The sequence below is a fragment of the Phocoena phocoena genome, chromosome 11 (assembly GCF_963924675.1).
Source record: "Phocoena phocoena chromosome 11, mPhoPho1.1, whole genome shotgun sequence".
In the NCBI taxonomy this organism is placed as follows: domain Eukaryota; kingdom Metazoa; phylum Chordata; class Mammalia; order Artiodactyla; family Phocoenidae; genus Phocoena; species Phocoena phocoena.
In genome coordinates, this window is record NC_089229.1 from 41,523,205 (window position 1) to 41,549,622 (window position 26,418).

A 26,418-nucleotide genomic window follows, 5' to 3' on the forward strand; every position below is an offset into this window, starting at 1 on the left:
TCCCCTGATTCAGTGAGCAAAAACTGAAGAAATTATAGTTATATTTTAAAAAAGGAAAACGACATGAATACATTGTGCTTAAGGTGGGGAAAAGGGCTCTTTTCCACTTGAACCCAACATCATTGGTTGATTCTGGAGCCATTAAGTTCATGACTTTTGGAATCATAATGCCTTGGTTAAAATCCAGCCTCTATATTTGTTATCTGTATAAGGCAGTTAACCCTTTCAAAGACCCTGTTATGGCCACTATAAAATGTGAATAATGATAGTGCCCACCTCACAGAGCTGTTATGAGTACTAAGTTCTCGTAGTAAATTGAGTAAAGTTCTTAGCACATAGTATGTGCTCAGCAAATATTAGTTACTACTATTTGTGGAGGATGATGCTGCATTCTGCCCTATGGGGATGGTACCAGTACAAGTAGCATCCCAGCTTCAGCACAGCAAACTGGTGTGGAGCTGGCTTTGGTGAATAATAGTCAACTTTGGCACATCAAAGACTCCAGCAACCAAAACTCTGGCAGCCATCCGGCCTACCACCCACCACCAGACCAGTCTCTCTGGTTCTCACAGCAACAGGACACGGTGTCTGCTGGTGGTGGCTTGGTGGTGGACTCTAGTAGTAGTGAAGAACTTCTGCACACAGCTTTGAGGGTGCTAGAGGCCTCTTTCCTCAGGCAAGGCAAGGTCCCTGAGACAGTCAAGAGTTCAGCATGTTCAAAGAACAAAAAGATGACCCGTGTAACTAGAGTGGAGTAAGCAGAGGAAGACAGAAGGAAGTGAAGCAAGAGAGGCAACAGGACCAGATCATGGCGGGGTAGGGGGGTGCCTTATAGGTTATCCTACAACTTTTGATTTTTAATCTGAAGGCGATGGAAAGCCACTGCAGGTATCTGAGAAGTGAAAAATCATCAGCTTGGTTGAAGTAAATGTCTTAGACAAGACTTGGAGCCAAGTGGCCCATCAGTTTTAAGAGACTAAGTAGCCATACAAGGCCAAATGAACTGGGTATGCTTTGATCTTGGTAATCAAGCAAACTACACACAGGTCATTCATTGTGATCTCAAAGTAGATTTTTCAGGTATTTAATAGTATCCAAATGATTGTAGAAATCATTAAAAGTATCTGGATAACTGTCAAACTTCCTTTAGATGCTGTGTTATTACTGTATTATTTACTGAATTATCGAACTGTGAAATACACATCAAGTATAATTACCACAAAGTCTGAATCTGAACTCTGAAGCAATTGGAAGTTGGTGTTTGTGCCAGCCACGGGTCACTGAAAGTGCTAATCCACACTGGAATAGTCCAAATTTGATAAAACCAGAAACAAGGAAAAGCCTATAAATATCAGGAAACTTTCAGTGACAACCACTCCCAAACCAGAGATTGTGTATACATAACTCAAGTTTACAACACTCAAGCCCTCTGCAAGGTTGGCTTCCTCACGCATAGCAAATAACTGCTCAATGGGTTTTATTTCAATTTTAATGTAATGTGTCAGTGTTTCCTACTCTCTGGATCTAAAGCCAATCCCATCAATCATCTTTGAGGCTAGCTCTGTCATAAACACCCCAATGAGCTGAGGTAGTATTTTCCAAGAACCAGCAGTTACATGCCCCTTTACTCTCTCTGTTGTAGAAAATTTTCTAATATCTGGTCACCCCACCCAAGAGATGAGCTACAGAGTAAATGTTCAGCCAAGTAAATGTTCAGTATCTGGAATATTTATAGCACATGGTGTGTTGAAACATCAAGTGAAACTTCCATAAAAGTTCTTACTTTAATTAGAATGTTGTTATTTCCTGATTGTGGTCCCTAACCAATAACAACGTGATTCACGGAATCACAGTTAAAAAAATGGAATCTTTAATGTTATATGGTCTATTGTCTTCACAGAGGAGGAAATTAAAGTCCTAAGAGGTTAAGGGATTTTTCTTCCTGGATTACAAAGCAAGTGAGTTGCAAAGCCGCAACTACAGCTCATGCCCCATGACTCTTAGCTCAGAGTTTCTGCTACTTCATGATGGTTCCACCCAGGCTGAGTGAATTAGTTAATGTTCTATGGTAGCAAGCAACAGAAACTGTCTTGGGAAACATAAACACAAAGGGAAGGATTAATTGAAAGGATATGGGGGAACCACAAATTGGAAGAAAGAGATGAAAAATCAGTCTTGAACAAGACTAAATCAAGTGACTCCAGAAGGTCTTTGTAGTTAAAACTGCTGTCAATCATGCCCAGATTGTACCATTGGCATTCAGGAGCTCCAACAACAATTTTTTCCAACCTGGCATAATTCCACTCAAGACTTAAAGCTGCATGAGACTCTGATATTATCATGTGCCTACATCTAGGTGGTTCTTGAATGATAAGATAAAGGATCCGATAGAAGGAGCCTCTAGAAATCACTTTACAGTCCATAATGGCAGAGCAAATACCGGGGTTTACCACCAGACCAAGACACAATGGAGAGAATTAATTTCCCTAAATACAATCAGGGTGTAGGTAAGAAGAGGTATTGGTGCCGAGTCGTCAATAACTGACAAATGTCACTACAAGATGAAGTAATACATGAGATCTCGCACAACTTGAAAAGGAAACTAAATTTTAGAAAGCAGAGACCTCCTAGAAAATTAGACAGTCGAGCAAAATATTTTTCTAAGTTGATAAAATTGTATATCAATTCAAGGAGTGACATGAATAGTTAAGGACTGATTTATTGGATGATACTGTGTTGAATGAGAAACATGGTTAGAACACTCAACTCAATTTCCATAACTCTTGGACGTGAAAGGGAAGAAGTACTGATAAACTTATAGCCTCCATTAACTATTTCAACTACTGAAGAGAAGTCATTCTTAATACAGCAAGGCAGTAAATGTTTTGAAGATTTACTGACAAAATTAGTAGAAGTGAGTATGTGTGGGGTTATGATTGTGGGGTTAATCCATAAGACAAGTGGATTTGATCTCAGCGGCCAAGATATTTGTTTGTTAAAAATACCATTAATAAAATGTTACTATAATTGCATTCAGTCAATATTTATTGGGTCCCTACTTTATGACAGACACTAATACAACTTTGAATAAAGCCTAATCCTTGTCTTCAAAAATATTATACACTTTTGGTGAACACACACACACAGAAATGAATTTCACCACTTGCATGGGTAAATGAGAGTTCAGCTTTTCAGCTACAGCCATCATTGCCCCTCTGGGGGTTAATGTTCACAGTCTCCACTGTGGCATTTCCAAAGGTATGGGGATTTTGAGATGGTGGTTGGCTCTCTTCGAACAGTTGATTAGGTATTGAGCAAAGTGCAGATGGATATCACTCTGTCACTCTGTCAGATAATCAATAAGTGGTGTGCTGATTCCTGACTCTTAGGGAGGACAGCCTCTTCCTCACCCCTGATTTTCCTTTAATGTCAAGAGCAGCACAACTAATGTAATACTGCTGGCTCTCCAGCCCAATTGTGTGAGAGAGGTAAGTATAATCATTTCTATATCTGATAAAAGTGGGAAGAACAAACTGGGCATGTTCATATCATCTCCCTTTTTCCTCTCTAGAGCAAACTTCCTTACCAGGATGAGCAGTGGGAGTGGCCAATAACTTCACGGGACACCCCATCACCTCCCGGAGAGAGGTCCTGCCCTTCCTCCAGCACTGCCAGCGAGGAGAGAAGGTGCATCTAGCTCATCTGGGGTTCTATAACACATACTCTACATCTTCAACTTAGGATTTATCAATAATAAGGGTGACGTTGTGGTTCTTGGTTGCCACTTCTTGGTTTTACTTCTGAATTTGTTTAGAGCTCAGGCATATCCCATCATCCCAGATCTCACCTGTCTCTGCCTCTCACTAGGTTATATTCCCTCTAGCTCCACCCCTCCCCCATACCAGGGGACCCCACACTAATGAGCAGGACAGCTAAGGTGACATAAAATCCACACTGGAATGAGACTGGACTTTCTCATACAGTTCCCTGGTGCTGGTGCCAAATAGCGCTCACCATAGAGGATGGTCAGATGTGAGCAAGCTCTCTCTGGAGACTGTTGCAGGCCTATCTGTGTGAACCCTCCGGACCTGGTGTATCATCCTGGATCCCATCAATCTCTGCTCCCACTAGGCCCTCTTCCCTCCATCTCATCCCTGTCTCCCATACTCCAACTCAGGGAATCCTAGCTATGGGTTAATTCTTCTCTAAGTCATCACATCTTTATCAAATCTATTATCTCTACACGGGTCCTTTCTACTTCCGTGATGCCCAGGCTCTAAAACTCAAAGGTCAAACATCAACTTCTTTTTTGTGTCTATGCGTCTACTCTACCACGCCTGCCCTGAGGCAATGAACAAAAACTGCTCAGCTGGCTGAATGAGGTAAAGGACAAGGGATAAGAGTAAAGATGCGAAACAAAAAGCTTATTCAGAAATATTATTCCACTCCACAGGTGACTAAGCAATTACAACTTGATGGTAAAAACAGGAGGACTAAGCACAGAGAACTACATGGATACAAATGAAGACCAGATCATCCAGTAGGCTTTGGGGAAGACATGAAGAAAAACTTTGGGGAAAAGAGCACTCCAGGTCAAGGCTTGAAATTGTCAGAATAAAATCTGAGCTCTTACGAAGGTGTGTGTATTTGTGTGTATGTTTGTGCTGTAATGATTTTTAAATTTTGGTTGTTTACTTTTGGAAAATTCCAACATAAAGGTAGAAAAATACCATGTATCTCCAATACCAAGTGCATCACCAAGTTGCATTAATTATCAACTCATGGCCACTCTTATTTCATTTAAACCACCCATCTCCCCCCCGCCCAAATTATTTTGAAGCAAATTCTAGACATCTTAAAAGGTAAGGACTTATAACATTCAATCACAATGCACATTAAAATCATGGATATTTCTTTAATATTATTAAATAACCAGTTAATCAGCATACAGATTTCCCCAATTATATCCAAATCAGATTCCAAACAAGGAGGTTCATACATTGATTTTGTCTGACATTAATGTTAAGTCTCTTTTCATCTATAGCTTCCCCCTCCTTTTTTTCTTGGCAATTCATTTGTCAAAGAAACCAGATTGTTTGTCCTATAGAGTTTCTCACGTTCTGATTTTGATGAATAAATTCCTGTGGCATCTTTTTATATATTTCTCTATCCCGTCTACTCACTAGAAACTGGTAGTTAGACTTAAAGCTTAATCTGATACAACTTTGGATTTTTTTTGACCAAAAATACATTACGGGTGATATTGTAAACTTCCAATAGGAGTCACATAATTTTCTATTGCCTCTCTGTGATGTTAATAACCATTGAAAATGATTACCTAGATTCATTATTTCATTAGGGCTTTTTGTTTGTATTTTAAAGGTTTATAGCAAACTCCACAAAAAGGATTCATATTCCACTGTGATATGAGGGAGGGTATTTTGTGCTGTCATACAGTTTCTAACACTGTGGGGCTAGAGTCAAAAGAGTGGCGAAGAGGAGTCCTCAACAGCTTCACCAGCTACTGTGAAATAAAGCTTTATAACGTTTCAAAGTGCAGTAATAAATCTCACTTGACAGAAGGATTGTGATACCCAAAAATTGATGCTTACATTGAAAATAGATTTAAATGCAGTTTCTAGAGCAATTCTACCATGAAACAGAATTCTGGAATTCTGATTTCACTTCCCCTGTGCTCACCATTCAATCACTTTCCCTTAGATTCACTAAATAAGAATAAAAAACAATTTATTCCATTTGTATCCATTCACATTTTCTTCCTTCACTGACAGATTTCCCTCTCTCTAGTTGAAATTCTCCATGTCATAAATAAAAAATCGTTTGGATTTATTTACAGACAGTCCTGTCAAGGATAAAAAATCACTAAACATGAAAAGCCAAGACAACACTACGAAACAAAAGCAGCATGTATTTCCATACCCAGGACATCTGCAAGTAGTTAAGGTGTGGTAATAATTCTTTTCCTTTATGCATCAATTGCTAAGCCACCTGTTAAGTTTTCAGTACTACTCACTTCACAATGCAGACTGAGAATTTACTCTAAATGAAGAATTGCTCCCAAGACTAACTCTTTTTAAAATAAGGCATGGCTAGATTCATTTCTTATCTAACAATCAGTAATGAAAAACAATGTTTATTTCACATTTGTTTCATAAATCCCAATCAATCCTAGAAAAAGAATTCTTACTTTCCTAGATATATAATTGAAGGCAAAAATTCAAATGAAATAATAATCATACATTTTAATCAGCCAAGGAGTATTAGGGCGAGTGTTGGGGGAGGGTGGGTTGGCAATTGTGAAAATAACAGATTTCCCCATCATAAATATGAACACCATATGAGGTGCCTAAACTCACAGCTTGGCATTATGTTACAAACCACCATTGCACTTACAATTTGTCACATTTCAAAGAAGCCTAGATATGTTTTCAAGTGTAATCTTTAACACTTTGAATTCCCTTTGATGTGAGTTCTATCAGGTTTTGTGCCTGTTTCTGAATATGTTTAATTAAAAACACAAATCATTTCAGCTCTTCATTTCAGAAATGGGCATAGAAAATAGTACCATGCCTGATCACTAACTAGTTGTTTATATCCTGCCTTACTCATGATGGATATAGACAGCTCTTAAGATACACAAAATACGGTGAGAAAAAAAGAAACAAAGAGACAACAGTGAAGACATAAAACGGAGGTGAAAATGAGGCTAGTCCACAAAAGGTGTGCCTGTATTCTTCCAGAGGGTACTGCCCATGCATGAAGAGACTTTCTAAGATTCAAGGACATCACTGAATGAAGGCAAGTGGGATTGACCTCATGTGGACATTACCACTCAGGCCATAATCTTGTGGTAACTTTCTCCCAAATTATCATCTGTTCTATGACTTTAAAAGTTTTAGGTTCAAAACCAAATAAGTCTTTAGATGACGCATACAATAGAAAGCCACAATTTTATCCAGTTCGGATCATCAATTCCTGCAGATTTCTTTAGCAATATTTCCCTTATCCTGCAGCTAGTATAACTATAAAGATCATACAACTAACAAACATCATAGTATACCCTTTGAGCCTTTTGTAGAAAATTAATAAACAGAAACCTCAATCAAATAGTCCTGAGACCAGAACTGGGAGCTCTCATGCCCCAGGACGATAGCAGAGCCCAACAGGAAGAAGACAGACTCCTCTTCTTTCCTGACAAGGACTCAGCCAATGAAAATTCATGGACATTTTGTTTACTGTAGCCTTCCCAACTTCCTTGTTCCTTCTATAAACGTGTTCTCCTTCCCTTGCACGTGGCTTTCCACAGTTGTAGACCCTGGATTGCAATTCTCTGCTGATCCTGAATGTACCAATCTTTGCTGGAGAAATATCTGGCAGTCTACTTGTTTTAGGTCAACACTTTCTAAGCCTTTTGAAGAGATTCTAAAAATCAGAGTCTGGATTATTTAAACCATTTTCTCCTAATTTCAGCATGGAAAATTTTTTACACCACATTCTAACTCCAATCAGTCTTGTAAAGAGTACTCCATAAACCATCCTACACTGTTGGTGGGAATGTAAATTGGTGCAGCCACTGTGGAAGACAGTATAGAGCTTTCTTAAAAAACTAAAATTAAGGTTACCATATGATCCAGCAACCCCACTCCTGGGCATATATCCAGAGAAAACTCTCATTTGAAAAGATACATGCACCCCAATGATCATAGCAGCACTATTTACAATAGCCAAGACATGGAAGCAACCTAAATGTCTATCAACAGATGAATGGATAAAGATGTGGTACATATATACAATGGAACACTACTCGGTCATAAAAAAATGAAATAATGCTATTTGCGTCAACATGGATGGATCTACAAATTATCATACTAAGTGAAGTAAGTCAGAAAGACAAATACCATATGATATCACTTATATGTGGAACCTAAAATATGATACAAATGAACTTATTTAGAAAACAGAAATAGACTCATAGACATAGAAAACAAACTTATTGTTACCAAAGGGGACTGGGGGGGAGGGGGGATAAATTAGGAGTTTGGGATTAGCAGATGCAAACTACTATATATGAAATAGATAAACAACAAGGTCGTACCATACAGTATAGGGAACTATACTCAATATCTTATAATAAGCTATAATGGAAAGGAATGTGAACAAAAATTATATATGTGTGTGTGTGTATAACTGAATCACTTTGCTGTACACCAGAAATGGACACAACATTGTAAATCAAGTATACTTCAATTAAAAAAAAAAAAGAATACTCCCTAAAGCCTAATGTGCCCTTGGCGGCTGAAAGTCATTCATCCATTCTTTTATTTATTCATAAATTCATCAATTTAACAGATATTTATTGAGCACTTTCTATGTTCCAGAAGTGGCACTAGGCAAAACGAAGTAGGATTGAACAGGATATATGTTCTGTCTTTAAGGAACAGGCAGATGTGAGGCCTGTTCCCAACCCCCTTTCTTCGTATTCCCCTCCCCTATGGAGTTTCTCAGCTCCCAGGCTTCCTGAAGCTTGGTGTTGTCACTTGACATTGTTTAACGAGATATACAAAAATATCTGCTCAAATTTCCGGGAAAGCTTTCTTGATGAAATGAAAGACTTAGCTGAGCAGAGACTTTGGCTCTGCAAAGATCAGCTGCTAAACCAATGCCAGCAGCTGGTTTCTTTCATCTTGATATACTGTATGTAAGAAAAACAACCTCTGTTTAAGCCATCTTGAGTCAAATTTGTGTTACTTGCAGCCTAAAGCATTCCTAACTAAATCAATGAACTCACAGTCTATTTGAAAAATTAGACACAGATAACCATAAAATATAAGACAAAAAGAAAAAAAAAGGCTATTAGAGAAGTTCCAGTAGAGTATTATTAGCTTTGAGGAATATAAGTCATTTCCTTCTAAGAAATAATTGAATAGAAAGAGATGAATGGGGAAAAAATGGGGAGGAAGGGGAAAAAATGGGGAGGAAGAGAAAAAAAGGGAAGCTTTTTGCTTTTGCATGTATTTGTCCCAGCAAATCTACTTTAGAAATTATTTGAGGCAACGCTTCAATCAAACTCAGACAACAGAACAGTCATCCTGCAGACCTGGGTAACATGACAGTCAGGCTGGGACATTAGGGAGAGAGAGAAATGAGGAAGAATTAATATTTTGGGACAGAATTGGGATAGCTGCACTGTGAACCATAATTTGGGGAGAAGTGCACTTTTAGGAAGTTTTGATAGATGTTGAATGGGATTGCTCTTTTCTCTTTTAGATGCTCCATAATGATTTGTACTGTTTCTTAGGGCTTTTGGAAATGGATGTATGTTCTATTAACTGAAACACTGTACAAAGCAGAAACTTTAGGCAACTTAACAAGGGCCAGAATATTCAAGTTTCCCACGCATTATCATATTCAATCATTATAACTACTCTATGAAAAAGCTAATTTTTTTTTAATATGAGGAACTGGGGCTCAAAGGACTAAGATATTTGTCTCAGCTCTTATCTTCGGAAGGTTGCATAATGAAAATTGAATAGACTTTGCCCATTTCCAAAATCCTTTCTCTTTCTACTATACTTTGTGGCCTGGAGGAAAAAAAAAAGGAAAGTTGAGAAAAATAGGAAGGAGGTAGATACAAACAGGGCTGAGAGAAAAAAATTCCTTAGACAGGAATTTCCCTGAAATTCCATAGTAGATAACCAGAAGCCAAAAGGAAGGTTCGTTGCTCGATATAGGGAAGGCAAAAAAACCCCAAAAAAACCCACACAGTTTTTTTGTTAGGTGAAAGGTAGCTACACTGCTAACTATCTCGGTGAACTTGGAGGACATACTTAACGTCTCTGGCTCATTTGCAGCAACTGGATGGACCTAGAGATTGTCATACTAAGTTAAGTAAGCCAGACAGAGAAAGACAAATACCATATGATATTACTTATATGTGGAATCTAAAAAAGATGATACATATGAACTTATTTATAAAACAGAAATACACTCACAGATATAGAAAACAAACATATGGTTACCAAAGAGGGAAGGGGGGAATGAATTGGGGATTTGGGATTAACATATACACACTGTTACATATAAAGTAGATAATGACAAGGACCTACTGTATTGCACAGGGAACTGGATTCAATGTGTTGTGATAACCTATAATGGAAAAGAATCTGAAAAAGAATATATATATATATATATATGTATGTATATGTATAACTGAATCACTTTGTTATATACCTGAAACATTGTAAATCGACTGTACTTCAAAAACTAAACAAAACAAAATCTCTGGCTCTCAGGTAAGACCGGTCACTCTGAGGATTCAGAGATAATGCATATAAAGTACTTTGCTATAGTGCCTGGTATGTTTAAGTTTCAAAAGCTGTGAACTATTGCTTTTACCACGATTTCTCTATTTCCTCTATTTCTGTTTCCTGGTCCCAATCACTGCTCAGCTGCAAGTGAGAATTTGTCATTGTATTCCTCTTCTGTTAAGGTATGTTAAGTTTTCAGTACTACTCACTTCACAATGCAGACTGAGAATTTACTCTAAATGAAGAATCGCTCCCAAGACTAACTCTTTAAAATAAGGCATGGCTAGATTCATTTCTTATCTAACAATCAGTAATGAAAAGCAATGTTTATTTCACATTTGTTTCATAAATCCCAATCAATCCTGGAATTCTGAAACTAAAGAAGATTAGTTTCCAAGAGGTCAAAAAAGGAAACAAGAGGTGCCTACAAGCAATGGAAAAAAGTAATATCCAAAGAACATTCTGCAACAAGAATGATCCTGGACCAACACCAAGATCAGCAGGACCTCACTCCACAGCCGATAAATACCGTTCACACCACTCTTATATGGAGCAAGGCTTCTGGAATGTCAAAGCAGCCGGTCTTCTGTGGCTGGAACGGAAGTTTTCATGGAGGGAGACTAAAAGCAAAACCAGAAGGTCACAAAGGAAGGGGCCTCCCACTCTCTAAGAAAGATGAAATCAGACTGTTTATCCCTTGATGTTAAAAACACAGAGTGAACTCGGTGTTTTTAAAGGCATTTGGACATGCCGTAATTTTTTTGCCTGCTGGTACACCTGAAACGTTTTCCTAAAAATTTCTAAGCTGGATTTCCTAAAAATGTCTAAAACTTTTTTTTCCCCCTAAAAATGCCTAAACTTGTAGCAGTTATAAAGAAACCCTTTGTCGGAATCCTAGGAAATGATTCTTAAAACTTTAATATAGCTGTAGTTAATGGTTTATAAACTGTTGAATAACCAGACCAAAAATGTCTACTAAGCAACCAGGGGGATCCAGGAGGGTAAACAGTTGAAGGCAGGTGCATAGCTTCATCTACACCAAGCTGGGAAAAGGGCCTTAAGAAGATAAATTAAGCCTGAGAGGAAATCCCGTGAGTGAAATATGAGACACAAAGCAATTTTGCAGTAGGAAACCCCTGAGAATAAGAACAGGCTCTTTGACTGAGTGTCTCTGGGTTCCAAATACGACTTGTGGGGAACAGACCACCCAATGATGGAAGAAGAAACAACTGGCCTTGTACAGCCTTTAATCTGTTCCACCTCTAGACCGTTGTCTGGTCTTTCAGTTTTACTTCTCTCCCTTGGTTTCAGTCTCTGAGTTTGGGACTCAGTGTGAACACAGCAGTTTATTAAGGTACAAGTCTTTTAGATTTCAGATACATAATTTTAGAGCTGGGAAGGATTTGAGGAGGGTTGATCTGGTCCAGACTGGATCAACAGTCTCCTCACTTGGATACTACCAACACAGCGAGGAAAAACCCAGGAGTGCCACCCTCAGGCCATGGGACAGTTGTAGAACTGGGAAAACTGGCTGAAAAGGAAAGTAAGAGGAGGGGAAGGCAGAGAAAGAACAACAGAATAGAAATGCAGTGGGGAGTGGCAGCTACAATTGCCCTACGACTTCGTCATAGCAACTATGACTGAAAGTCTGGTCTTCTCCTGGCCTAGACTTTACCTAAGCCATTCCATATATGACTGGATAGGAGAAATATAAAACAGTGGTTGGAGGGAACCTCAGTCTACCCTTTTGTGAGCCTACACCCCCAATCAGTGTTTTGGTAATAGGCAATCAAATCCTCCCAGGCTCTCAGCTTAGGCAAATGGGACACGAGCTTTTCCCATATACCACCATGATCTCCTAAATGACCATGAGAATTATTATTTGCTTAGTATTTTATAGTTTGCAAAACAATAAAGTTTCACGGTTAAGGCTTTGGAATCAGAGAGCATGAGATCAAATCTTCTCTCTTACTGGTTGTGTGACACAGGGGTGCAAGTTAGTTCATTCATTCAGCCAATATTTACTGAGCCATAATATGCTAACTAGAGATATAGCAATAAACACAGCAGAAGTCTCTCCTTATCGCATGGAACTTATGTGCCACTTGGGGAGAGAGACAATGAACAAATAAGTAACTGTATGACTATTAGACCATGATAGGTGCTAAAGGGAAAATATAAAGCAGAGTGCCTGCTGTATCTTAGAGTAGACTGAGCAGAGAGAAGGGTGGAAAAAGGTAGACCAGTCAGGAATCTATTGCAATATTCCAGGCAAGAAAGATGATGGCTTATATTAATTAACATCTCCATGTGTCTTCTCCCTCATCTACAAAACGGGTGTAGTAATGCTCACTGTTTGTGTTAGTCCGTGAGATGTTGCATTAACTTATGTAACAGATATAGCAAACACTCAACTATTCACTCTTACGTGGTCTTCCTCGAATTTCTCAATTAGCCCCCTTTTATGGACACAGAAACTGAAGCGTAGGAAATTTAAAGGACTCCTCTCAATATCTGGAAAGGATTACAGGCAGAACTTGAACATGGGACTTAAGCCTGTGTGCTTTACAGTGTGACATGTTGCTGCTACTTTCAGAGGAGTAATTCACTCAACCTCATTCTAGCCAGTGTTTGCTCTGACTCTGTTCTTCAGATCAACCAGTCACCCAATATGGTCCTGAGCTAACCCTGGGCCACAGAACACATAGGTCTGATGGATGGAAAGAGATGGGGGGCGGTTCAGAGCATAGGGTCACTCCTAGTCAGAGCACACCCACCCTGAGAATATAGAGAGGATTAACTGGAGATACCTTATGGATAAGGCAAAAGAAAAATAGAGAAAGAAGATTAAACATGGGCACACAGGAAAAGCAAAAGAAGAAAAAGAAAAGTGTACAGAGAGAAAATTAAATCCCAGAGGCAAATTTTACCGTTTTCAAAATCATATTCAGGGCTGTCCCTACAGTCCTTTTTAGACCTTACAATTTTCTTGAATGACTTTGCTTTTGACCTGCCCCAAGTTTTCCACAACTCTCTTTAGCATCAATAAAATGCAGACAGCTAGGGTCAGTGGGAGGGATAGATTGGGAGTTTGGGATTGACATGTACACACTGCTATATTTATTTATTTTATTATTTTTTTTTTTAACATCTTTATTGGGGTATAATTGCTTTACAATGGTGTGTTAGTTTCTGCTTTATAACAAAGTGAATCAGCTATACATATACATATGCTCCCATGTGTCTTCCCTCTTGCGTCTCCCTCCCTCCCACTCTCCCCATCCCACCCCTCCAGGCTGTCCCAAAGCCCCGAGCTAAAATCCCTGTGCCTTGCAGCTCACACTGCTATATTTAAAATAGATAACCAGGGACTTCCCTGGTGGCACAGTGGTTAAGAATCTGCCTGCCGGGCTTCCCTGGTGGTGCAGTGGTTAAGAATCCGCCTGTCAATGCAGGGGACACGGGTTTGAGCCCTGGTCCGGGAAGATCCCACATGCTGCAGAACAGCTAAGCCTGTGCACCACAACTACTGAGCCTGCGCTCTAGAGCCTGTGCTCCGCAACAAGAGAAGCCACCGCAATGAGAAGCCCACGCACCGCAACGAAGAGTAGCCCCCGCTCTCAGCAACTAGAGAAAACCTATGTGCAGCAACAAAGACCCAACGCAGCTATAAATAAATAAATAAATTTAAATAAATAAATAAATAAAATAGATAACCAACAAGGACCTACTGTATAGCACAGGGAACTCTGCTCAGTATTCTGTAATAACCTAAATGGGAAAAGAATAGATACATGTGTATGTATAACTGAATCACTTTGCTGTACACCTGAAACTAACACAACATTGTTAATCAACTATGTTCCAAAATAAAACTTTTAAAAAAGGAAAAAATGCATTTAAAAAAATGCAGGCAGCCAATCATACTGAAAACCCGTTACTGGGGCTGAAGAAACACAAAAGGAAAGTCCACCTAAAATTAAGGTCAGTTGAAGAGCATGCCCACTGTAACCAGGAGCCAATTAAGAACAAAGAGTGATTTCTCCTTGGGATGAGTTATTCATGTTAATTTTATAGCAGAACAGGAGACATTCTTTTCCTGTCAAACCCCTCTTTCTTCAAGGGAAAGATGTCTCCTGTTCTTTTGCTTTAGTTGGTCCAAAAAAAAAAATCTAGACTAACAAAAATATTCTTAATATAAATGAGCCATCCTTGTGTTGTGAAATATCACAGCATGACTTTAGTTCCACCAGCCCCTATAGTATAGTGTCTTCACCACAAGTGTGCACCCTCCTCTTCATTAGAAAGCTTAATGTGTGCTTATATTCATTAACAAAGGTAATCCTGGCTTAATTAGCATCCAAATTTATAAGTCCTGTAGAGATAAGCCCTCGGAAATTAACAAAAATGTCTTCTAATTTATGCAAATCACCATAATCAGATTTGTCGTTAATTTTATGTGCATTAAGTTTCTATTTAGAAAATGAAGAGAGCTTGGTTAAGGCCAGAACACACACAGATCCAAGCCAGAAAAAAGAACTTTTCATTCCCAATAAAAATGTGGAGAATAGGGGGGATGCACACAGGGGTGAGACCTTTTATTAATTTGACAGCATGAGACGCTAACAAGGCCATCTTCAAGTTAGTTCATTTCTTCTCTGGTTAAATGGACTCTGGAAGATAGAGTCAGAGATCTGGGGCTTGTAAAAACATCAAAGGATGAGCCAAAGAGCAAAGCCAGCTTTAGTAGGGGCAAGTTCATTTTTGTTGGACTGAGAAAATTAATGGAATGCCCCCTTTCCCCCTGCAAAAAACAAAACCTTGACAGCTAAAGAAGAGTCATAGTAACCGACACTTAATCATTTTGACTTCATCTTTAATGGACTGTTAGATAATATCTTCCAAACCTTTGCCAATAAAACAGCAGTCGTGTTTTTTTGTTTTTAATGATTTGCTTTAGTAAATGTAATTAGGGGACTTAAGTAGGAAGCCCCAAACATCCAGCCCCATTTTCATTTTGGTAACAGAGGCAATGGTTCCCCAAAGTTCTTGCCTCTAAGCAGTTACATCTGCTCACCTAATTGACAATGCAGGAGGGAATTGTCGTAATTTGTTTTCTTTGGACTATATCAAAAATATTCATAACTACATGGTGTCAGGGACAGTAACTATATAAATCCATACCAGTTATTCTGATGAGAACTTATAATTTCAAATAACAGACTGCCTTTTTCCGTGCTGCTTACAGTTCACTAATATCTGTAAATCTGATACATATTCCCTTATGGTGTTTGTCTAAGCAGGTCTGGGAAATTGCATCTTTTCTATAGGGGAGACTCAACTGGAGTAAGTTAGAATGAACAGGCAAGAGGAGAAAAATGCCTTCTGTTTGTTGAACCAGACTGATGCAAGTCAGCCATTCTATGTCTTGTTTTCAAAGAATATCAAATAAGAATTGTCAAGAAAAAAATGCTCTCATTTTCATTTCCTCTTGATCAGTGAGTTTGTATTAACTTGACAGCCTACTCTACCAAGTTTAAAAAGTAATTAAATTTAGGTAAATAATGTTTCCAATCATTTGCACATGTAAATGTTAACGTTTTGATCCTGTTACTCTCATCTGTTTTATATTTTTTAAACGAGCAAATATAATTAAGCAGAGTTTGAGTAATTCGAAGCATACCTTAGCTGGAAAATCTTATTTCTGTGAATTGTAATGAAAGATATCAAGAGAATTATTTCAACCAAATCCAACCAATTTTCCCCAGGACTCTTTCACCGAACAGCTCCCAGAGGTGTTATTCACGTTGTTAGCTATGGGAATGGCACCCCCTTGAGTTGTGCAGTGCACGGCCTGTGCAGACCTACACTCTGTGGCTTGGGTTTTCCCTAGGCTGCTACTGTCAGATTGCAGACTTCATGAACCAGTTCCTGAATCCTGACTACTCATTGTGCAAAGCAAAACTTTCATTCAGAGACTACATGCCATCATAAAGTCAAATTAGTCATTTGTTCCATTTTGCCATATCTTATATTACTGATCCCATTTCCCATCTATGAGTAGGAATCATAACTGAAGGGCAGTAGGTTTACCCATTAATATTTATTGAGAAACTACTATATACTAAGCACTCTTATTTTAATTAATCCTCACAATAAATCTGTGTAATAACATTATCGCCATCTCCACAGGATGCTTCAGTTAACAAATTAGATCATGGATTTAAACCCAGATCTCTTTAGTCCCAAAGCACATACTATTTCCCCTTCATAATTTTACCGTGTTGCTATTATCAAAGCAGGCTTTGATAAATGGCTATGGGAAACTCCCCAAAATGTGATGATCAATTTTCATAAAGATGATGCTACAATGTAAAAGGGAGTTTTAAAGTACTGTCTAGACTTCTTAGGGGAAAAGGTGCTGCAGTTAACGTGAAGAAATATATGGAAAGTCCTCCCAATGGAGAGATTGCAAAAAAGGATAGAGTGAACTGAATGCAAATGATCTGGTGCAGAGGAGTAGAGGGGTGATAGAGCCATACAAAGTTAATGCAGACGCGATGTGAGGAGTCAGGAATATGAGAAATACAGGTGGAAGGCACCAGCTATTAGATGAAACTATGACCAAGACCAGGGAATCAATGTCGGAGGCTCAGAGGCATTAAAATGAACATTTAATAAATACACCAAGAACATTGCCTGGCTAAAAGCAGATGAAAGCAAACAGGATTTCGGGGGATAGGGGGTGCATCCCAGAGGAGCACCAGCTGATTGAATCAGGACCTACAACCAGAGGTGATCCCAAAAGGAAGGTTCTGGTTCTTTAAGAAGAGTTTGGAGCATAGCTAGCGGTGGGGGAGAGAGGGCAGTCTTTCCTCAAGGATTATGCTGTGTGTTTTTAAAGGATAAACTAAGGCATACTCAAATTTTTTAGAGTTTATTGGAACAAAAATTGACTAGAATCTCAGTGCCAAACCACAAGTGGTTAGGAGAGCTCCACAGGAAGGAGCAGGGGAAAGCCTTAAACAGAGAAAATGTGGACGCAAAGAAAGGAAATTATTTGATTGACTGTAGTTAAAGCCTAGTTGGCTGTTTGTAATTGGTCATCCTTAGTGTTTTGATTTCATAACCTTGGGGCATTTACAGGCTTAGATTTTGGTTGCCTTTGGGGGCCACTACGGCATTGGAGCACCTCAGTCTAATGGGCTCCTTGTTGAATTAATTTAACAGCATTCACCAAATCCTACTTCCTTTTCTCCTGGCTCACAGCTCGACTCCTTTCCCTAGTCTCTCTGGCAGTCACACGTGGCCTATATGGTTGAATTTGGCCAATGGAACGAGAGTGAGGTGAAAGGTACCACATGGTGGATGAAATCGTTAAGATGCATGTCTGTCTTCTCCAGTCTCCTTCCCCACCTGTTGACTAAATGAAGACAGCAGCAATTTCTAGAAGTAGGTAGAGCCACAAGATGGAAGGAGCCTAGGTCCCCAGAGGAGCACATGAAAGTCAATCAGCCATAAATACACACTGTAGTGTGATAAGAGCAAAAAATAAACTTGTGCTGTGAGCCACTGAGATTATAGAGTTTCTCTCTTATAACTGTTAAGAGATCTCTTACTCTTACAAGGGTAAGTTTAACTCTTACCCTGACTAATACAGGCTAACAAATTGCTTAGGATTAGGGCCTACAGGAAGGCTGTATAGATTGATAAATGAGTGATAAAAGTGCCTCTGAAACCATTTAATGCTTTAATAGTTTTCCTAGCTCACTGAGCCTCAACTCACTCAATTATCCTACTTTCACTCTGCACCAGGCATTGACTTAGGTGCTGGGGTCAATGTGACAAGACAGAGAAGTCCTTACCCTCATGAGGCTTTTATGCAAGAAGTTCAGGTAGGAGGGCTGGAGATAGACGTTAATAAGTATCTAAAAAGTAATTCATTTCAGATAATTAAAAGTGCTACGAAGGAAATAAAATTGGGTGATTGGATGGAGGTGACAGGAGGGCTAGCTACTTCAGTTATGGTGGCCAGGAAGTTCTCTCTGGGAAGCAGTTTTTTTTTTTTTTTTTTTTCCTTTGCTGTATGCGGGCCTCTCACTGTTGTGGCCTCTCCCGTTGCGGAGCACAGGCTCCGGACGCGCAGGCTCAGTGGCCATGGCTCACAGGCCCAGCTGCTCTGCGGCACGCGGGATCTTCCCGGACCGGGGCACGAACCCGTGTCCCCTGCATCGGCAGGCGGACTCTCAACCACTGCGCCACCAGGGAAGCCCAGGAAGCCGTTTTTGAGACGAGAACTAAATAATGAAAACCAGACAGTCACATAAAGATCACAGAAAAGAGGAAACAGCAAGAACAAAAGCCCTGAGGTGAGAACAAGCTTCATATGTTCCGTTAACAGAAAGAAAGCCAGTATTGCTACAGCACAGGGAAGGAGATGCAGAAGGTGAGGTGAACATGGCAAGTCACATGGGACCTTGCCGGCCGTGATCCAGAGTTGAGGTTTTCTTTTTAAACTTGTTCTAAATACAACAGGAAGCAGTGAGAGGTTTTCTAATATTCTGAATTTTATACTCAGTGTAATGGAACTTAGCTTAGCTGTATATGATTATATGTATTGAACATCTTACACTCTGTAGCAAAGTTTGTTGTACTTTGAATTGGATGAATGGGTAGAGACAAAGAAATATCCCCGATTTTAAGGGGAAAAAAAAGTCCAGATGGAACTCCACCCCCCCACCTTTATCCTGGGTGGTGGTAAAGTTGAATATGACATCTCCTAAAGATGGCAAGTTAACCCCACAGCAGACTTTGAATACATTTGCCATAATTGTCAATGCCTGTATTACTTCTTGTGTTATTTAAAAAAAAATCACCAGTCAGATATTGGAAAATATGTATTGGTGGGGGGAATTTGTTCCCAGTCTTCCTCCAGGCCATCGTATAACTTACTTCATATCATTATTCTTTCCCCTGGAGTGTCATTAAAAAAACAACAACAATTCAGAAGCCTTGACAGTTGTGTGGATGGATGTGAAATACCACAGTATGTTTTAAATTGCAAATAAAGAAACAAGATATTTTAGTCGAAAGGACAAATATGTTAGTGGCACTCTCCCTTCTAGCCAGTCTGATGATCTTGAATGCCAAGGTTCTAAGCTTCCCACAGATAGCTCTTAGGGTCAGTTGTCTGTAGGATTCATTCTTGTAATGAGAGAATTGTGATGTTGAAATTTATATGCACCAAGCCATGGTAAGGCCCTGCTAGCAAGAACAGAGAGTTTCCTTGTGTGCCAGGGACTGCCCTTGGTGGCTGTGCGTCAGGAAGCAAATTCAGCAGCACAGACTGTCCACCTGACGTGCCTTGCTTTGCAGCCTGGAAATCTGTCTTGCTGCTACCAGCACCGGACAAAGCAACCAGAGGTGGGTCTCAGACTGTCCAGAGCACGGAGGATGATAACGAACATCTAAAATGGTTTTTTATATGCTAGAATTACCCATTTTTACATATGTACATTTATACAATGTGGTTTGTACATTTATAACTGTGATTTTACTAGCAGCCTTATTGTGTGTCCAGCCTAACACACATGAGATATCAGAATTCTTACCGGAATGTCTTCCTTATAAATTTTCCTAGGACTAACCAAAGTCTGAGAGAGATGTGAATCAACCCTTATCAAGAAAGGTACACCTTGCCTGCTCTACACCAATTTTCCATACGGTAGGATGGATCTGTTAATGCACTTTGAAGGATGAGCTCTCCTAGGAGGCTCTAAAATGTTTGTTGTGAAAGAAAGGATTATAAAACCACAAGATTCTTCAAAGCATGCCCCAATAAATATCCTGTAATACATTTTTCTTTTTGTCCTTTCCCAGTTAGATTCAAACTCAAACTTCTTTCAAATTTTTCCAATATTTGCTATTTTCCCTCTTTTGCTCTCTTCAGAATTAAATCACTGCAAAGAAATTTCCAATGGTTTAACCCAGGTTCTGCAGCAAATTACCCTGCAAGTCACAGAAAAGTGCTAAACCATTTGAAAAGATGTCATTACACTTCCAAGATATTTATCCTTGATACAATTTATATCTCCTGCAAAAATATGTATGGTGCCTATTGCTGCCTTCAGAAATATGAGTAATTTGATTAATATAAAAGGCTTTAAAGAATGAGTCTGGAAGTCTTGATTATTAATTACACCTAACACAAAGTTAATTCTCTCTAATGATTTATTAACCACTGCAGTTAGCCCAAAATGAGTTCCTGCAGAAATTGGGTAAAATTACATGGGATATTACTATTCTACATAAATTAGATAAACTATCCCTAGGTTATATATGTGCCCAAGTAAATTACATCAAGAAAGCAGCAAGTAATGTAACTCATCACTCTTCCAACATGTGGTTTTGATTTTCGTATTTTAATCGAAGGGAGATGATAGACAAGAATTTTTTTTAAAATTACACTGGGTTTTCATGTAAGTATATCTAGTAATTTATTTTATTGAGGATATGTAATTGCTTCGGTAACCTTCTAAACATTCTCTTCATTATCTATGAATACAAATTTTCTAGGATGAAAAATAGCCTTTTACACAAACATTTTTGTTTTCTCTAATTTTCTAATTGAAGAAAATGAAGTCTGATTCCATTGTTTACTAATTTTAAAGAACTGCTTTAAAACATATTAAGGTGGTATCTAAAGTTTTATAGGGAAAATTAAAGATATTCTGCATGATTGTTTTCTTTTTATTAAAAAACGGTGAGCATAAAGTATCATACCATGTTAACGAAGTACGTTGCACACACTATTCACATGCTACAGAATTTCATACTGAAAAGTTTTTTCTGCTGTCAGAGACAATGCAAAGGAGTGCTATAGATATGCTTCCTATAGTTCAAATATCATCAGGATTTAATATAAAAGTATCTATAAATTTTGTCTATAAATTCATTTAATGATTAAAAATGCATTTCACAGAAAAGAAGGAAGGCTCAGATTATTAAAAGGTATGAATAATAAGGTTCTGGGGTGACAATTAGATTTTAAGCATACCAAGGCTAGAGTTCACTGTGAAGATAAAATAAATAAACTTGTTTTTGTCAGTTATAAAGTCTCTATAAATGTTGATTATTTCCTGCCCAACAAAATTTATAGGATTCTTAGGAGGATTACAAACATAGTATTAAAAATGACCATCCCAGGGCTTCCCTGGTGGCACAGTGGTTGAGAATCTGCCTGCTAATGCAGGGGACATGGGTTCGAGCCCTGGTCTGGGAGGATCCCACATGCCGCGGAGCAACTGGGCCCGTGAGCCACAACTACTGAGCCTGCGTGTCTGGAGCCTGTGCTCTGCAACAAGAGAGGCCGCGATAGTGAGAGGCCCGCGCACCGCGATGAAGAGTGGCCCCCGCTTGCCACAACTAGAGAAAGCCCTCGCACAGAAATGAAGACCCAACACAGCAAAAATAAATAAACTCCTACCCCCAACATCATCTTTAAAAAAAAAAATGACCATCCCTTTTCACTATGAAAGTGATGTATTTCTTTTTTATAAATTTATTTTATTTATTTTTGGCTGTGTTGGGTCTTCGTTGCTGTGCATGCAGGCTTTCTCTAGTTGCAGTGAGTGGGGGCTACTCTTCGTTGCGGTGTGTGGGCTTCTCATTGCGGTGGCTTCTCTTGCTGCAGAGCACGGGCTCTAGGTGCACGGGCTTCAATAGTTGTGGCATGTGGGCTCAGTAGTTGTGGCTCATGGGCTCTAGAGTGCAGGCTCAATAGTTGTGGCACGTGGGCTTCAGTAGTTGTGGCACACGGGCTCAGTAGTTGTGGCTCACGGGCTCTAGAGTGCAGGCTCAGTAGGTGTGGTGCATGGGCTCAGTTGTTCTGTGGCATGTGGGATCTTCCCAGACCAGGGCTCTAACCTGTGTCCCCTGCATTGGCAGGCGGATTCTTAACCACTGCGCCACCAGGAAAGTCCCCAAAGTGCTGTATTAACATTACTTGGCATTATACTTCCTTCCCAAATCATCATATCTCCCTTAAAGTGGAACGTGCCAATTAAAGTCTGGTGGCACTGACTTACTGTGTGGAAATCCACTTAAGCTCCCCAGGAGTCAGCTTCCACCCAGCAGTAAAATGAGAACCATCAGCTCTACCAGCCTTACAAATGTGTTGTCATTTATCAAAAGAGACCATGAAGGTGAGTCCATTTTGAAAAATCAATATTAAAATTAAATGGATTATGAATAATTGATGATTGTATTGGCCCTCTTGGATTGAAATAAATCTTTTCCACAACTTGTTTTGTGTGGCCCAGAAGCTGTGAATGGTTTTCACATTTTTAATGTGTTGAAAGGAAGGAAGAAAGGAAGGAAGGAAGGAAGGAAAGGGGAAAGGGAGGAAGGGGGGAAGGGAGGAAGGGGGGAAGAGAGGAAGGGGGAGGGGAGGAAGGGGGAGAGGAGGAAGGAAGGGAGGGAGGAAGGAAGGAAGGAAGGAAGGAAGGGGGGAAGGGGGAGGGGGGAAAGGAGGAAGGGGGAGGGGAGGAAGGAAGGAAGGAAGGGGGGAAGGGAGGAAGGAAGGAAAAAGGAAAGGAAAAATATGCTACAGAAGCTGCATGTGGTCTGCCTAAAATACATACTACCTGGCTCTTTATAGAAAATTTTGCAATTTATGATCTAGTTACCACAACTACAGGCAAAGTTGTTTCTTGTCCCTCAATTTAATAAAGGTGCTAAATATACATTTCCATTGGTGGATATTTGGAATTTTAATTTTTAATACTTTACTGACATACACTTTACATGCAATAAACTGCATATATTTAAAGTATATGATTTATGAGTTTTTGAATGAAACTATCATCCCAAACAAGATAAATATTTAAATACTAAATATTTCTATCACCTCGAAAAGTTTGCTCATGCGTCTTTGAAATTAATCCCTCCCTCCACTCCTTTCCCCAGACAACTACTGATTTGCTTTCTGTTGTCATAGGTTGGTTTGAATTTTATATAAATAAAACCACAGTACATAAGCTTTTTCAACTGGCTTTCATGCAATATGATTTTGAGATTCATCTATCTGTGGTGGGTATTTGCAGTTTGTTCCATTTTAATGCTGAGTAGGATTCCACTGTATGGATGTACCAGTTTGTTCACTCATTCATTTTTTGATGGGCATTTTTTGGGGGTAAATATACAAAAGCAAAATTTCTCAGTAATAATGGCAATTATATGCTTTACAAGAAACTGGCCAACTGTTTTGCAAAGTATTTGTACCACTTCAGATTCCCCCACAGCAATCCTTGCCACACATCTTTAACACTTGCTATTGTCATATTTTTCTAAAGCAATTCTAGCTGTGTAACATTATCTCATTGAAGTGCTAGTTTGCATTTTCCTAATGACTAATGATAAAGTCTCCCTCCTTGACCACACTCTAGTCAGGCTTCTCTGAGCCGTTTCTTGACTAGGCCTCTCCCTTGGTCTATAAAAACTGCAGATTTTCTCCACCCACACACACAGACACTCGAACCGACACTAGCCTAGTTTCTAACATCTCAAGGCCTTATCCGCTGGATGACCCCAGCCCCCCCTTAACATGGTGATAGGCAAATAGGCCCATGAATCTTCTCTTACAGAAGTTTCTTTAGAAACTTTGCAACAACAAATCCTTTCTCTACCCTTTGAAATATAAATCTACCACCTAAAATTGTTTTCTCAAGGACCCAAGAGCCATTTCTTTGAAAGGCAAACCTTCAGGGGGATAACTCACATCTTGCTCCCAGTCCCTGTGGGAAGATTGGACCCAGCTTTACTGGGTTCCTTTGTCTAATGGACATCACTGCCTCCTGTTGTAAAGACGCAGAAGGCTGCTTCTCCTCCAGATAAGGGCTGATCAACAGAGCCAGATGACGTGGTCCTGTTCACTAACCTCCTCTTCCTGCTCTTTCTGAATTCCTACCTCCATGACCTGCTCAAGCCCCCACTGTTTGCCCTCCCTGCTCCTCCACGCTCCCTTGAAAACGCCCTACACCTCTGCACAAGTCAGTATTGACTTCAGTTCACACTGGACTCTTCCCTACTGCAGTAGTCTCTCTGGATAAGATCTGTCCCCACCGCTTTGAATGTCTGGCTTTGTTTATCTTTGACATGAATAATGTTATCTTTTTTCTTTTTCTTTTTTAGTGTTGAATATCTTTTGATGTGCTTATTGGTCACTCACATACCTATTTTTGTGAAGTGCCCGTTCAGATCTTGGTCACTTATTATTGCCTTATTACTGAGTTACAAGATTCTTTATATATTCTGAATGTAAGAATTCAGAATGTATATACATATATATGTATGTACATATATAATGTACATATTTAATGTATATACATATATATGTATATACGCACACACACACATCAATAGATATAATAATTTCTGCCAGTCTGTGGGATGACTTTCATTTTCTTCATGGTATCTTTCAAAGAGTAAAAGTTTTCATTTTGATGAAATTTAATTTACACATTTTTCTTTTACGATTTTACGTTAGGATTCTCCAGAGAAAACAAAACCAATAGGATGTGTGTATGTGTAGAAATATAGATTTATAGATATAGTTATATAGAAGAGAAAGTGTCCTGATAATTCTATATATATCTCTACACACATACATCTTGTTGGTTCTATATCTATCTCTACATATCTATACATCTACATCTGTATATCTATATGTATAGATATATCTCTATATCTAATATAATCTGTATATCTATAACTACGTATCTACATAATACAGAGGTATAGATGTATTTTATTTTAATTAACTCCCACAATTGTGGGGACTTGACGAGTCCAAAATCTGTAGGGTAGAAAGTAAAACAGAAGGTAACTTTAAAAAGCTTAATGGTTATACCAAGTCGGGTCAAAGTGAATTAACTGGATAACAAATTTATGTATGTATAATCAGTCTAACTCCATGAAGTTCGTTTTCCTGGGAGCTGTACACACTGAAGTAAATGAGCCTTTGCTCCCTTGTCACCTGACCAAACTCACATTTGGCTGAAGAGTGACAGCCAAGTTGAGGCACAAGGGAGGTATAAAAGGGAGAGGGGCCGCAGGGCTCCGGTACTGAGTGGAGATGCTGTGAAGGCCTTGGAGAGAGGCAACAGAAAGTCAACAGGGAAGGAATGAGGAGGAAGCGGCTTTCTATCTGGTGGTATCCAGAGCGCATTTCATCACATAAACACCTCACGCACATTAAGTACTGGCGCTCCATGAAAGCACTCGTTTCCTTACTTCAAGTAATGTGAGAATAGGAAAAGTAAGTAGCTTCTGGGAAGAAATCCAAAAAGTACATTTCATAAGAGGGCTATTTTCTCAAACCATAACCTTAGATATTCCAGAAAAGGAATATTAATCAAAGATACATCCTTTTAAAAATACTTTAAAAGATTTGAGCTGTACAAATGTGGTAACATGGAAGCTTTTCCTCATTGAACGGTGGGTAAATGTTCTACAGAGCAGAGTCATTCTGGGGGAAATGCAATTTAATTTAGTAAGAGAATTTTCTTCCAATACATTACTGGCTGTCAGCACAGACAGGCTGGACTAGGATACTTGGTCTTAAGGTTTTAGTCCCAGTTGTGCTATAGAGCAAGCTACTGAAGGAGGACAAAACATCTGACCCCCTCCCCAACCTCCTTTCTTAGCTAATCCCTCCACAAAGCACTTTCATATTTATTATCTTAATAAACTGAGAATACATAATAAAAGTAAAAATCTTGGAAGAGAGGTTTTTAACAAATTATAAAAAAAAGAAAACTTTGGAAGGTAGGTATTAGTATCCCCACTCTACTGATGAGAATTACTTTCGGATGAGTCAAGTGGTTTCTCAAAGTCACACAGCTAATGGCAAGCACAGGAGTAGAACTTAAGTCTCATTTCCAAGCGGTGTTTTACCATTACCTTATCTTTGTAACTAACTCACACAACCATCCATCCATTCATTAAACCTTATTAAACCTACTATATTCTAGGAATTATGCCAGGAGGTAGAAACACAAAGATGAATTAGACATAATCCTTGCCCCCCCAG